This window comes from Pygocentrus nattereri, chromosome 3 (genome assembly GCF_015220715.1).
Source record: "Pygocentrus nattereri isolate fPygNat1 chromosome 3, fPygNat1.pri, whole genome shotgun sequence".
Classification (NCBI taxonomy): domain Eukaryota; kingdom Metazoa; phylum Chordata; class Actinopteri; order Characiformes; family Serrasalmidae; genus Pygocentrus; species Pygocentrus nattereri.
The window spans coordinates 48664810-48680372 of record NC_051213.1 but is presented as its reverse complement, the minus strand read 5'-3'; the positions used below and the strand labels follow the sequence as shown (position 1 = coordinate 48680372).

Here is a 15563-nt window from a genome sequence, read left to right as displayed (position 1 = left end):
AAGTGGAAAAGCGTTCCAGGTGCTCTGAAAGCTCTTGCATTGAGTAAGAAGGGGTTAAAGTGTGGTCTGAATATAATTGTTCATGACTTCTTCCATGTTTGTTCGCTCTTGTGATCGCAAGTTTTTATATTACTGTTTGTTTTTCCAGCATTTCCAGTTTTTTATTTTTTTTAAAATATCCCTATCTAGCTTCTAGCTTTGGCACTGAACCAGAAGGAGCAGATCAAGACCATGCAGGTTGATTTTTTAAAATCAAAGCCAGGGCAGTCCTTCATCCCCAGACACCTATTTGTCTAGTCTCCATCACTGACCACCTTGTTTCTTTCCCTTGTCTTTTTTTAAGTCCTTCAGTTTTAGTGGTCCAGTTCTGAAGGCCATCTTTTTAAACCCAGTTTGGTATATTAGATCTGCGCTCCAGCCCCGACAGGCCTCGTGGAGGTGTGAAGTGTCTTATCTGTGCAACACTGGTTGCTGTTAGAACGTGTCTGGTTCAGTGGACGTCCAGCAAAGGCCCATCGTTCCCAGTGTGGGGCCTACATCTTCCAAGGAAACCCTCTGTAACAGTTCTGAACTCTGGTTAAGACCATGAATACGGGTAACCTTTCGCCAGCTTGTGAGGTTCTGGGTGGACCGCGGGGCGTTTTTGTGTCCATGTAAGTTATTTAAATTAATAATAAAGTATATTAGTCTTCAGATATATTGGGGTGACACTGTGTGTATAACTTTGCTTGAAAGGGGAATTTTCTGCAAGTCATTCCGAGCGGTTTGGTGTGAAATGCTTCAGATGTCTTTATACAGTGGTGGTGATGGGAACCAGGCGTCGCCATGACTACAACACGGATATAGACATTTTATTTACTATCCAGAACCACCAGAGAACCTACACGAGTTCCATTTCGTGTAGTAACTTTCTGTGAGGGAGCTTCTAGAGGTGGACGTCTGGTTCCTATCACCACCACTGTGACCAGCTCTGATGTGGTGGAAAGTCCTGAAGGCTGCTCTGTAGCTTATGTAACACTGATGTTACCCATAATACAACAGCCAGTGTTCCTCTGTGTCCTGGAAATGTAAAGGCTAGTTATACAATCATATAAAACACCTGGAAATACGGAAAGCGAAGAAAATGTTTTGGAAAAGTGACAAAGAGGGTTGACAATCCACCAAGGTGGCTTATTTATTAGCTGCTATAATCAAATTTCCTGCAGTTTGTAAAACTACAGTGATAATTGATGATGACAGTAAGGGGTCATTAGGGTTGACTTAAATGGGAATTCCTTCCGTTTCCCGAAATCTCTACGTAACTCAATCGTTGAGATGTGAACAAAGTGATTCAGAGCCAGTTGGATTTCATTTACAGTGCTGGTGATGGGAACCAGACGTCGCCATGACTACAACACAGATATGGACACTTTATTTACCATCCAGAACCACCAGAGAACCTACACGAGTCTTCTGAGTTTTATATGGAATGTTGATGATGGAAAAAAGTAATAAATCTGAGAAAAAAAATGTTTTCTTTGGGAATTACAGTGTCATAAATGATGAAAAAGCTTATTATGCAAAATTGAATAAAATCGAATGGTACTTTTCTTACATGGACATGAAGTAAGTGAATGCAGTCCATGATTTTCAAGCCATCGTTCAGTAAATGTTAAACCGTCTGTGACCGGAAAGTCGCCGGTTCGATCCCCAGAGCTGACGGCACATGACATGACCTAATAAAGTGGCCAGTGAGTGTATGTACAGTAGATACAGTGGACATAAAAAAGCATTTTAAGGTGCCCCTCACATTATCGTACGTGCACGTTTCAGATAAACGACGTAGAACATTATTAAAACCTATCAGCATTCATGAAACAGCATTTTTACCCAGCCCAACCCATTTTTACACTTCACCTTCAAATATAACCATAAAATACTTCAGAAATGTGTTTTTTATTTTCATAAGATGTTAAATGTGCAAATCCAATTATCATCTAATGCCTGAAACATCTTTTGTCATGCGTCCTCAGTGAGGTATTGTTAGAATGGTTTAAATGCTTGTTTTCTTCGTTTCAAAGTTGAGAAAAGATTAGAAAATGAGCTAAATGGCAACCCAGTCATAGCATCACCCACCCACCCACACACACCCACCCACCCACACACGTCTAAGCCGCTTCTCCTTCTGGGTTGCAGGAGGGTGCTATCCCAACGGTCATCGGGCGGAAGGCAGGATACACCCTGGACAGGTTGCCAGTCCATCACAGGGTGGAATCAGCTGTATGTACATTAGCACAGCTGAAAGCGGTAGAAACAAACGCACTGAAGCCTGAATTTTGTCCACACTTCAGTCCATTTTTATAGATAATTATAAGTCTATTTGATTACGACTCGACAGGGCAAGTGTGTGCGGAGGCAGTCGTGGGCTGGAGGTCAGGGAACCGGCCCTGTGACTGGAAGGTCGCTGGTTCGATCCCCAGAGCCAACAGCACATGACTGAGGTGTCCTTGAGCAAGACACCTAACCCCCAACTGCTCCCTGGGCGCCGCGGATAGGGCTGCCCACCACTCCGGTGAAGTGTGCTCACTGCCCCCTAGTGTGTGTGTGTTCACTAGTGTGTATGTGGTGTTTCACTGCACGGATGGGTTAAATGCGGAGGTGAAATTCCTCCGTTGTGGGACTAATAAGGGTCACTTAAACGTAATGCCTGCATGCAGTTAGAAGTATAAGCGTCTATTACCTGCTAGTGGCTTTAGCCTCGTAGCTCCAGCAGTAAAACTGAGAAACCTTGAGACGGCGAACGCGTCTCGGCTGATTGGCGGCGCTCAGGGTGCGAACAGGCTGAATTTGACTTTTGGTGAAAGCGTCACTTCTGAATAGGCTAATTTAAGCTTTTCACGGGTGCTCATGCTGGAGCTGGAGTCAGATGTAAAAAAACAGCGTTGAATGTTTTATTGATTCGTTTCATTGAGGGACTTTTCTCTCGCTGCCGAACGTGTAATCTCTGTGGTTTTCTCGCGGCATGCAGATTTGCAGAGGACGCACGCAGGCTGTAATTTGAGGCGGTTATAACGGCTGAACAGTTTCTCTCTGTGGGGCTGCCGCAGAGGCCTAACAGCGGCCCACCCACCTGTATAGGAATAGCAGAGTGCTCGCTGCCTAATTACTGTCTGAGACAGTACTGGCTGAGACCGGGGGGGAGGGGTGGGCTTCAGCACATTCAGAAATCGAAGGATTTTGATGGAAACCATACCACTGATTTAGACCGATGGATTTATCCAAGCTCTGGCCACAAATGCATTCTTTCGTGGCTGCTGGTAAGAGTTAGAACCCCCGTTTCCAAAAAAAAGCAGAAAATGTGACAAAGCAGAACTCAATGATATGCAAATCATGTGAAATCTATTTTAAGTTTTATTGTTTGTTGAAAAATCTACCTCTTTTTTGAATTTGACGCCAGCAACACGTGCCAAAAAAGTGGGGACGGGGTTGTTTACCACTGCATCACCTCTACTTTGATCAAGACTCTGTAAGCGTTTGGGAACTGAGGGAAATATGGACAAAATGTTGTCAGTGGTGACAGGTCTGGACTTCAGGCAGGCCAGTTTGGTACCCGGACTCTTTAATACGGCGCCATGCTGCTGTAATACCTGCAGAATGTGGTTTGATACTGTCTTGCTGAAATAATCAAGGCCTTTCCTGAAAAAGACGTCGTATGGACGGCAGCAGATGTTACTCCAAAACATGTGAATCATCCGTCACCCATGCCATGTGCACTTATGCCCCCTAAACCATCATGAATACTGGCTTTTGAACTGTGCACTGATAACAAGCTGAGTGGTCCCTCCCCTCCTTAGCTCAGATTGTTCATGATAACAGTGTCCATGATTTCCGAAAGGAATTTAAAATGTTGATTCGCCGGACCACAGGACACTTTTCCACTTCCCCTCAGTCATTTTAAATGAGCTCAGGCCCAGAGAAGGTGGCAGCGTTTCTGGATCCTGTTCATATTTGGGTTCTTCTTTGAGTTTTAGAGTTTAACAGCGTTTGTGGATGCAGTGATGAACTGTGTTCACAGACAGTGGTTTTCAGAAGTGTTTCTGAGCCCATGCAGTGATTTCCACTACAGAACCATGTCTGTTTTTATTGCAGTGAGAAGGAAACAACATACTCTACTTTTAATAAGTCAAGGGAGCTAGACTTTTTTCCCCAAGGAATTTTGGGTCATTTCTGTTGGTCCATTTATCATGAAATTTACACACAACGTAAAGAACAACTGGTGCTTTCAAATTGTGTCAAAAACTAAAAAAACGACAAAAATGGGGATGCAAGGATTTGCTCCGACAGCAGTGATATATCGGTTCATTGGCTTGATAAGGTTGGCACCCTGCTGAGTGTTGGTCCACCCTCGGACCACCCAGATTATTGTCCTGCACACAAGGCCTAACTAGTTTTTAATCTCTTCAAACAGATTTTAAGTGAGCACAGACTTTTATTTTGGAAAAATGCAAACAATTAGCAGGGAAAATGTAATGACTAGGCCGAATGTACAATGATTTTGTTGAAAATGCTGTTGCTGACACTGTGCTAGGTTGATATGATATTATTATTATTAATGATATTACTGATTAATGATAATGACTTACTCAACTAATTTACAAAGGATGATAGTAGGAAGAAAGTAGGCAAGTTGGCCTGTGAGCGGAACATGAGTGCTCGCACTGAGCAAAAAGCCAGTGGGCCTCCAGCTTTGCCATCAGGGGTCCAGCAGTGGCCATATCCTCTTGCTATGTGGGGAGCTGTTCACAGTGGCAGTGATAGGAACCAGACGTCCACCTCTAAAAGCTCCCTCACAGAAAGTCCCTACATTCAGCCGTTATGAATTCACTGCCTGAGACGATGTTTTACAGTCATTTCAAGAAGATTTTGGCTTGAGGCGGAGGGATACATGCGGCGTATTGTAAAGGAAAGTAGTCCCCCCAAACAGATGTATGGATAATTGTACCATTACCGAAAACCACTCTGGCCAGTTTGAGTGAGAGATGTGGGGAAATTCGGGTGGAATTCCCCTTTAAGTGTATTATATGGACATAAACCAGCCCACGCTGACTGCTCTCTTAAAAGAGGTGGGTCTTCAGGGGTTCTTTTAAAGTCAATGGTTCCATGTAGCACCTAAAAGGGTCCTGCTATTGTTATCTAGAACCACGTTCATAAAGCTTCCACATAGAACCACATACGACACGTTCTCCATCAATCTGAAGAACGACTGAAAAGAGCCAGTCAAAGCATGCAAAAGGTTCTTTGAGCGCTCATGGTTCTACAGCATGTAGTAACCCTTGGAGAACCGTCGTATTTGAGAGTGCAGGAAGCGCGTGCAACCTGTGTGATTGGGCTGAGCTCGTGCACTGGGGTGCATTAGCAACATAGGTGGTAGTTCTAACTTTATTATTGTTTTTATCATCATCATTATTATTCTCATCATTATAACCATAAAAATGAGCCATGAATCACGTGTTAATGCATGTTATTTATTATAAATAAGTGCACGAGGGTAAAAAAATGCTCCACTGGTTATTCATCACCCCCAGCTAAATAAATAAATAAGCAAATAAACAAAAACAAAAAAAAAAAAACAAAAAAAAAAATGACACCGTTGCCTTGGCAACCGATTCCATCCTCTCCTATAGCTCGCTTCCCAAAGCCCCCCCACCCCCAACAAAGCCCCCTTTCAAGCCAACCCCCCCACCCCCCACCCCACCCCCCCTTTCAAGCCAGCCATGATCGCGCGCGAGCTCGGAGGGATGAAGATGGTCCAGCTGGGAAGACGCGGCGCTCCGCGGCAGCCAGAGACGCAGTGCTGAGCGGGAGAAGCGGACCTCCGTGAAAGCACCGCCGCCTCATTCCGCCGGTGTTTCGTGCTCTAGAGGAGGCAGTGAGGGAGGGAGGGAGGGAAGGAGGGATGTGCCTGAGCGCTCTTTAGAGCAGCCTGCAGTCTAGCAGCGACGAGGAGAAGAAGGACTAACATTTTATGCAGCATCTGTTGAAGAATAAAGAAGAGAGAGGAGAGAAAACTAACAGAGCCGGGTTTCCGATATTTTGGCCAGTTAAAGCAGAGCAAGGAACTAAGCCCCGGAGCCCCGCGTTCACCTGGAATACCTTCACAACGCGTCGTCAGAAAGACATAAACAAGTCTTGGTTGAGGACCCTATGTAGGTGTGATGTAATCCCCCCACCACCACCACCTCCACCTCCACCACCACCACCACCACCACCCCCCACCCCCCCACTCAGCCATGGAGACCACCGGGGCTCAGAAGACAGCCGTGTGGAAAGCAGGTAAGCAGCCTTTATTCACTCACCGAGCCTGAAGTTGGAATTTTCCCGTTCCACCTTAAATGGTGCAGCGGCTGCATTCAGGCGTCTGTGACGCCTGAATGCAGCCGCTGCACCATTTAAGGTGGAACGGGAAAATTCCAACTTCAGGCTCCTTCACACACCCCCCCTCCCCACAGTGTTAGGTGATTGCCCGGCTTGTTTGCCTCGCGCACACGTCTGAACGTCGTGCCACCGAGCTGAGAGGAGTCGTGAGCTTCAGCCGACTCGCGCGCTCAGGTAAGTCTCTAACTTGGGCGCTCCGCATCGCTCTCGCGCAACACTGGCCCCTTATTTTCATTCCTCCTCGCTATTACTATAGCAACTGTCTGCTGTCTGCCAGGATGGAGAAGAGCTGAGGAGCTTGCATCCTCCCCGTATAACCATAGTTTATACATACTATATATATATATATATATATATATATATATATACATACTCTATATATATATATGAACTGCAGAAAACTGTTGATTATAGTTTTTCAAAGCATAGTCAGAATGCATGCTTTAGAAACCTGTTGATATATATGTGTGTGTGTATATATATATATATATATATATGTATATGTATATGTATATGTGTATATATACACACATATATATGCAAAAGGGACGCAGTCAGATTGTAAGCTGCAGAAAGCCGATTGCTCGTAGTCCTGATGCTCCACCAAAACATGCAAAACACACACTTTCACGCCAACGCAGACGGTCATTCAGCCCTGCTGCCCCCCTCCCCTTACCCCCCTCCCTCCCGGGCCTACATGTCCACTCTGAGTCCTGACCGGACTCCTTCACGCTGATACACAGGAGCACAAACGCACCACCGGTTGCACATGGACTGCAGTGAGAGATCAGAGTCTGCTGGACAGATACGGTCTGTTCCGCATCTGTCATTACCACAGACAGACAGGCAGGCAGACAGGCAGGCAGGCAGGCAGGCAGGCAGACAGATAGAGGTGCACACACTGAAAACATGTCGACATCAATTAAATGAGTGTTTTGTGCCACTGAGATATATGGACGGAAGGATGTATAGATAGATGGGTGGATATATAGATAAACGGGTACCGCTGTTGTCGGAACAAAACCTCGTATCTACCGAAATGGTAACTTTACAGGAGAAGGGAAAAACATACTTTACTTTTAATGGAAGTCAATGGAACCAGAGTGTTTTCCGAGTCATTTTGAGATGTTTATTGTGGTCCATTGATCATGGAATTTACACACAAGGTAAAGAACAGCAGGCTTTTTAAAATTATGTCCAAAACTGAAAATTGCTAAAAATGGAGATATGAGGTTTTGTACAGACAGCAGCGATACATTGATGAATGGACAGATTGGTGGATAGATGGACAGATGGGTATATCGATGATTTGACAGATTGATGGATAGATAGATGACTGGGCAGATTGGTGGATGACTGGATGGATGATAGATGGATAGATGGATGGATGGATGAATAAATGAATGGATGGAAAGATAGAGATAAATGGATGAGTGTACAGATGGTTATATTGATTCGACGGCTTGATGGATAGATAGATGAATGGGCAGATTGATGGATGGATGGATGAATGAATGAATAAATGGATGGATGGAAGGATATAGAGATAAATCGATGGACATAAAGATGGGTATATTGATGATTCGACGGCTTCATGGATAGATGAATGGGCAGATTGGTGGATGGATGGTAGATGGATTGATGGATGGATGGATGAATGAATAAATGGATAGATCTAAGGATATAGAGATAAATTGATGGATAGACAGATGAATGGGCAGATTGGTGGATGAATGGATGGTAGATGGATTGATGGATGGATGGATGAATGAATAAATGGATAGATCTAAGGATATAGAGATAAATTGATGGATAGACAGATGAATGGGCAGATTGGTGGATGAATGGAGGGTAGATGGATGGATGGATAGATGAATGAATAAATAAAATCGATGGACTTATAGACGGGTTTATTGATGATTCGACGGCTTGATGGATAGATCAATGGGCAGGGCGGTGGATAGATGGACAAATGACAGCTAGAGAGATGGATGGATGACAGATGGATGGATATATGGAAGGACAGATGAATGAACGGATGAATAAATGGATGGATATATTGATGATTGTCTGGATTAACCGGAAGATGAATGATCAGATCAGTGAATAGACGAACCAATGAGATGGATGGATGGATGCATATATGGATGGATGGAAGGATATAGAGATGAATAGACGGATATAGAAATGGGTATAGTGGACGGACTGATGGATAGTTGAATGGGCAGACTGGTGGACGGATGGGTAGTAGACGGATGGATGGATAGATATATGCCTGGGTGTATGGATAGGATGGACCGATGGATAGATTCGATTGATGGATGGACTGATGGATATATAGATGGATGGATAGATAGTTAGACTGATGGATGGATGGATAGATAAATGGACATGATCAGCAGATGGATGGACCAATGGGTGGACAGAAGGATGGATGGATAGATGGGATGAGTGGATGTGCTGTATTGATCCCCAAGAGGAAATCTGAGTGAATCAGTTTTGCTCTCTATCTATCTATCTATCTATCTATCTATCTATCTATCTATCTATCTATCTATCTATCTATCTATCTATCTATCTATCTATATATCAGTTCAGGACATCTTTATTGGTACGACAGCATGCAGTGTTACTGTTGTAGCTGAGCTTCTCAAACTGTTTCTCCACCATCTCTCTCTCTCTCTCTCTCTCTCTCTTTCCCCACTGTATCCCTCTTTCTCCCTGTCTCACTCCTTTCCTCTCTCTCTCTCTCAGACTCATGCTGTCCTACATAATTTGCGCCACTGCCCTCGACTCCCACCACATGCACAGCTACAAACACGTCCACGTCAATCAAGCTTCGCTCAAAGCCTCGCAAACTGTAGAAGCCTTACAGCCGACTCGCCTCGTCTGTTCCTCTAATCTGATCAGTCTGACGGCTTCTCCAGTCAAAAAAAAAACTTCCTCATGTTTACGGAATCTTTACTGAACGACGCGGAGGGAGAGGTGAACTAAATTCCTCTGGAAACACTTCGTAGCGGCGAGTGACGGAACATCCTGGCCATTTGCGCCGCCAAGAGAGCTGCGTGTAATTTCCCTGTGATTTGCACTGGCTGTGTGAACCCAGTGTCACTGCTGAAGTGTCAGGGGTGGGGGGGGGTCGTCGGCGGTGGAGGGGACCAGAAACCAGATTATTATGCTATATTATATTACATCATATGAGCAGCGCCATAGACGTGCCAGTCCAGAAAGGCGCTAGGCTAATATCATTATGTCTATGCAGAGGCACGTGGACAAAAGAGCTTTTTCTTAGAGGTGTGAAAGAAAAGAAAAAAGGAGAAGAAAAGCGGCCTCAGAGGGGTCTGTTCGTCCTCTCTGTCATTCTCTTTTTTCCCTCTCTCCACAAGTATGAACTGCTGCAGTGCTATTCTGAGAGAGAGCTAGCTGCCTCAACCCACGCACTGAATATCATAAAGAGAGAGAGGGAGAGAGAGAGAGAGAGAGAGGGAGAGAGGGAGAGAGAGAGAGAGAGGGGAGAGAGAGGGAGAAAGTGAGCGAGAAAGTGAGGGAGGGGAGAGGAAAAAGAAGAGAACGTCCAAAAAACAGACACGCCGTTCCACAGGCTGGTCGAGAGGGACGGCGCTTTCGAGGCGAGGCAGGCGGCTCCTCGATGAGCCCAGCAGGCCCAGCGCTCTGCGCACACCTGCTTTGTCAGTGCGCCACATCTCCAGCGCCACATCTCTCGCTCCCGTCGCCCACAGTCTCTTGCCGATCGGGTTGCGGCGCTTAAGAAAGCCTAATCCGGTTTACAGAGAGGGGCGTCCTGTTCCACTCAGATTATGAGGTGTTTTCAATGGCCTACGCAGGCTAGCGCCATTCCCCAGTACGCGCTACGCTACACATGTGCCAACGGGAGGCCAGTGACGCTGTTAAACGAAGTTTCGGTCCATGTTTAAAGTCACAGATAGATCACACATGTTCTCATGTATCGGTTAGCCCCTTAAGATCTCAGTCTCATTACACACTAAGGCTGGTAGCCACAAGGACTTGGGCCCTGGCCATACACACCGATCAGGCTTAACATCATGACCACCTCCTCGTTTCCGTGCTCACTGTCCACTTTATCAGCTCCACTGACCGTATAGCTGGACTCTGTAGTTCTACAGTTACAGACTGTAGTCCATCTGTTTCTCTGATACTCTGTTACCCTGTTCTTCAGTGGTCAGGACCCCCACGGACCCTCACAGAGCAGGTACTGTTTGGGTGGTGGGTCATTCGCAGTAACACTGTCTGAGTGGATCAGACACAGCAGAACTGCTGGAGTTTTTAAACACTGTGTCCACTCACTGTCCACTCTATCAGACACTCCTACCTTGTTGGTAAAGTGGATTTACGTCTTTTGATTGACTGTTATAACTGATCTTAAAGGTCTAAGCTTGATCACAGGCAGCTGCGTTAGCCGCATAGGCCCAGCAAGCCTCAGACACCGGACATGTTTTGGAAAATTGTGTAATTTTTTTTATCGTCACTGTCCAAAGAAAAACAAGCGTCTCCAAAATGGCAGCTTCACAGGAAAAGGCAAAAACGTTCTTTACTTTCCATGTAAGTCAATGCAAAGAGATTTTGTTCCAAGCAATTTTGGAGCATTTCTATTGGTCCAATCGTCATGAACTTTTCACACAGCATGAAGGGCGGCTGCCTCACACAGCCCAGTGGGAATTTTACAGAGTGACAGAACATCCACGCTGGGTTACCGTCTTCAAACATGATCCACACCACTCCTGAATGGTGTAACAGCGGTGAACTACCGCTGGTCATAACTGTGCTCACTGCCTATTATCATGTAGCTTATACAGGCATTTTACATGTACGGCATTTGGCTGACGCTCTTATCCAGAGCGACTTACAACGTGATCATTTTACCCAGGTAGGCGAAGGCGGTGTTAGGAGTCTTGCCCAAGGACTCTTATTGGTATAGTGGAGGGTGCTGCCCAGGCAAGGATTGAACCCCAGTCTACAGTGTAGAAGGCTGAGGTGTTACCCACTACACTAACCAACCAATTTTGAAGCAGATTAACAGCAAGTTGGTCCGAGAAGATAATCTTTGAAACAAAGTTCTTAATGCAGTTACAGAAGATTCTGAGTCTCATAGACTTTTGAATCCTTGAGGAATCACTTTTGCAGTTTGTTCTTGAATGTGAAATCAGATCATGGCCGTTAGCAACGATAGCAAAAGGGCTAAGCAGAGCTCAGTAACGCTGAGATTAATAACTGATCACATTGATTTATCAGTCTACTCAGGCTTTAGCAGAGCTCAGTAACACTGAGATTAATAACTGATCACATTGATTTATCAGTCTACTCAGGCTTTAGCAGAGCTCAGTAACGCTGAGATTAATAACCGATCACATTGATTTATCAGTCTACTCAGGCTTTAGCAGAGCTCAGTAACACTGAGATTAATAACTGATCACATTGATTTATCAGTCTACTCAGGCTTTAGCAGAGCTCAGTAACGCTGAGATTAATAACTGATCACATTGATTTATCAGTCTACTCAGGCTTTAGCAGAGCTCAGTAACGCTGAGATTAATAACTGATCACATTGATTTATCAGTCTACTCAGGCTTTAGCAGAGCTCAGTAACGCTGAGATTAATAACTGATCACATTGATTTATCAGTCTACTCAGTCTTTAGCAGAGCTCAGTAACACTGAGATTAATAACTGATCACATTGATTTATCAGTCTACTCAGGCTTTAGCAGAGCTCAGTAACACTGAGATTAATAACCGATCACATTGATTTATCAGTCCACTCAGACTTTAGCAGAGCTCAGTAACACTGAGATTAATAACCGATCACATTGATTTATCAGTCTACTCAGGCTTTAGCAGAGCTCAGTAACGCTGAGATTAATAACCGATCACATTGATTTATCAGTCTACTCAGGCTTTAGCAGAGCTCAGTAACGCTGAGATTAATAACCGATCACATTGATTTATCAGTCTACTCAGGCTTTAGCAGAGCTCAGTAACGCTGAGATTAATAACCGATCACATTGATTTATCAGTCTACTCAGGCTTTAGCAGAGCTCAGTAACACTGAGATTAATAACTGATCACATTGATTTATCAGTCTACTCAGGCTTTAGCAGAGTTCAGTAACGCTGAGATTAATAACCGATCACATTGATTTATCAGTCTACTCAGGCTTTAGCAGAGCTCAGTAACACTGAGATTAATAACTGATCACATTGATTTATCAGTCTACTCAGGCTTTAGCAGAGCTCAGTAACACTGAGATTAATAACTGATCACATTGATTTATCAGTCTACTCAGGCTTTAGCAGAGCTCAGTAACACTGAGATTAATAACCGATCACATTGATTTATCAGTCTACTCAGGCTTTAGCAGAGCTCAGTAACACTGAGATTAATAACTGATCACATTGATTTATCAGTCTACTCAGACTTTAGCAGAGCTCAGTAACACTGAGATTAATAACCGATCACATTGATTTATCAGTCTACTCAGACTTTAGCAGAGCTCAGTAACACTGAGATTAATAACCGATCACATTGATTTATCAGTCTACTCAGGCTTTAGCAGAGCTCAGTAACGCTGAGATTAATAACCGATCACATTGATTTATCAGTCTACTCAGACTTTAGCAGAGCTCAGTAACGCTGAGATTAATAACTGATCACATTGATTTATCAGTCTACTCAGACTTTAGCAGAGCTCAGTAACGCTGAGATTAATAACTGATCACATTGATTTATCAGTCTACTCAGGCTTTAGCAGAGCTCAGTAACGCTGAGATTAATAACCGATCACATTGATTTATCAGTCTACTCAGACTTTAGCAGAGCTCAGTAACACTGAGATTAATAACTGATCACATTGATTTATCAGTCTACTCAGGCTTTAGCAGAGCTCAGTAACACTGAGATTAATAACTGATCACATTGATTTATCAGTCTACTCAGGCTTTAGCAGAGCTCAGTAACACTAACAGTTGCATTACAGAACTGATGCATTAGCTATTTCGCTTACAGCTTAACACTCGTTGGGTAATTAGCCTGTCTGCCTGTCTATCTATCTATCTATCTATCTATCTATCTATCTATCTATCTATCTGTCTGTCTGTCTGTCTGTCTGTCTGTCTGTCTGTCTGCCTGCCTGCCTGCCTGTCTGTCTGTCTGTCTGTCTGTCTGTCTGTCTGCCTGCCTATCTGTCTGTCTGTCTGTCTGTCTATCTGTCTGTCTATCTATCTATCTGTCTGTCTGTCTGTCTGTCTGTCTGTCTGTCTGTCTATTATGTAAGTGTTTATCTGAATCTTACTCATCTATATTTAAACATGATTTAAAGTGAATAATCATTTAGGCGTGTAGTTAGCATGATGCTAACCTAGTGCCTATAATAACTATATATTAGCCTCGACGCTCCAGTACAGAACTGAATAAGCAGACTTTGACACTAGCCACATGTTGGCTGACCGTTAGAGGATTTAAACTGTATAACAATCATTTCTGGTCTAAACATCGCGATAAAAACGCATTAACATTTAAACAGAAGACAGAGCGAGCTGCGTCCGTCTGTCCAGGCTTTGTGTCCTGTTCTGTGAGGCGCTGGACAAACAGCGCAGAGCTATATGTGTAGATTTCAGTGCTTCGGTTGTGTAGGTATGTGCACGTCCATCATGCAGGTCGTGTGTTTGGGGGCGGTGACTAATGATAGAAATCACAAGTAGGCCTAATAGCTGCACTGCTGCAATTAAACTAATAGGAATTATTAGGGGAAAAACACAGCCCTTGAAAATGGGCTCCCGTGCAATAATAAAACGGTATGACATGCGTTTGTGTGTGTGCCTGCGTTGGGGGATGGTGTAAGAAGGACAGAACAACTGCAGAGGAAATGAAAAACTGAACCTCATTTCTTCTAAATTGGCTAATAGTGATTTGGGATTGGTAGGCAGGGTTTAATTAAATGGTGACATAATTAAATTCCTAGGAAGTAATTAATACAGAGGTGACAAAGCTGAAGCACTTTGAGTGTGTCTGTGTGTATTCCTTCATTTGTGCTGCACACATGTAGAGTGTAATATATTATTTCTGTATGTTAGTGTATATGGTGCAGTATTTTATTGTATATGGTGCAGTATGTTAGTGTATGTGGTGCAGTAGGTTAGTGTATGTGGTGCAGTATGTTAGTATATATGGTGCAGTATGTTACTGTATATGGTGCTGTATATTACTATATACTATGCAGTATGTTAGTGTATGTGTTGCAGTATGTTAGTATATACAGTGCAGAATTTTAGTATATATGGTGCAGTATGTTACTGTATATGCTGCTGTATGTTAATATATGTGGTGCAGTATGTTAGTGTATATGGTGCAGTATTTTAGTGTATATGGTGCAGTATTTTAGTGTATATGGTGCAGTATGTTAGTATATATGGTGCAGTATTTTAGTGTATATGGTGCAGTATGTTAGTATATATGGTGCTGTATGTTAGTATATATGGTGCAGTATTTTAGTGTATATGGTGCAGTATGTTAGTGTATGTGGTGCAGTATTTTAGTGTATGTGGTGCAGTATGTTAGTGTATATGGTGCAGTATGTTAGTATATATGGTGCAGTATTTTAGTGTATATGGTGCTGTATGTTAGTGTATATGGTGCAGTATGTTAGTATATATGGTGCAGTAGGTTAGTGTATGTGGTGCAGTATGTTAGTATATATGGTGCAGTATGTTACTGTATATGGTGCTGTATATTACTATATACTATGCAGTATGTTAGTGTATGTGTTGCAGTATGTTAGTATATACAGTGCAGAATTTTAGTATATATGGTGCAGTATGTTACTGTATATGCTGCTGTATGTTAATATATGTGGTGCAGTATGTTAGTGTATATGGTGCAGTATTTTAGTGTATATGGTGCAGTATTTTAGTGTATATGGTGCAGTATGTTAGTATATATGGTGCAGTATTTTAGTGTATATGGTGCAGTATGTTAGTATATATGGTGCAGTATTTTAGTGTATATGGTGCAGTATGTTAGTATATATGGTGCTGTATGTTAGTATATATGGTGCAGTATGTTAGTATATATGGTGCAGTATTTTAGTGTATATGGTGCAGTATTTTAGTGTATATGG

The 15563-nt window shown here is 43.4% G+C and overlaps 1 protein-coding gene across 3 annotated transcripts in view; it reads left to right on the top strand.

Annotated features, from left to right (window-relative positions):
- Positions 1-5752: 5752 nt before the first annotated feature.
- The window catches only part of LOC108437478 (protein shisa-7), a 38773-nt gene continuing 28962 nt past the window's right edge, over positions 5753-15563 (top strand). For 2 of the 3 annotated variants that reach the window (XM_017714591.2, XM_017714588.2), the window contains exon 1: positions 5753-6312. The gene's annotated coding sequence lies outside the window, so the exon portion shown is untranslated. Of the gene's footprint in view, positions 6313-6488; positions 6589-15563 lie in introns of all 3 variants that reach the window. The other variant, XM_037537164.1, reaches the window with a different exon arrangement.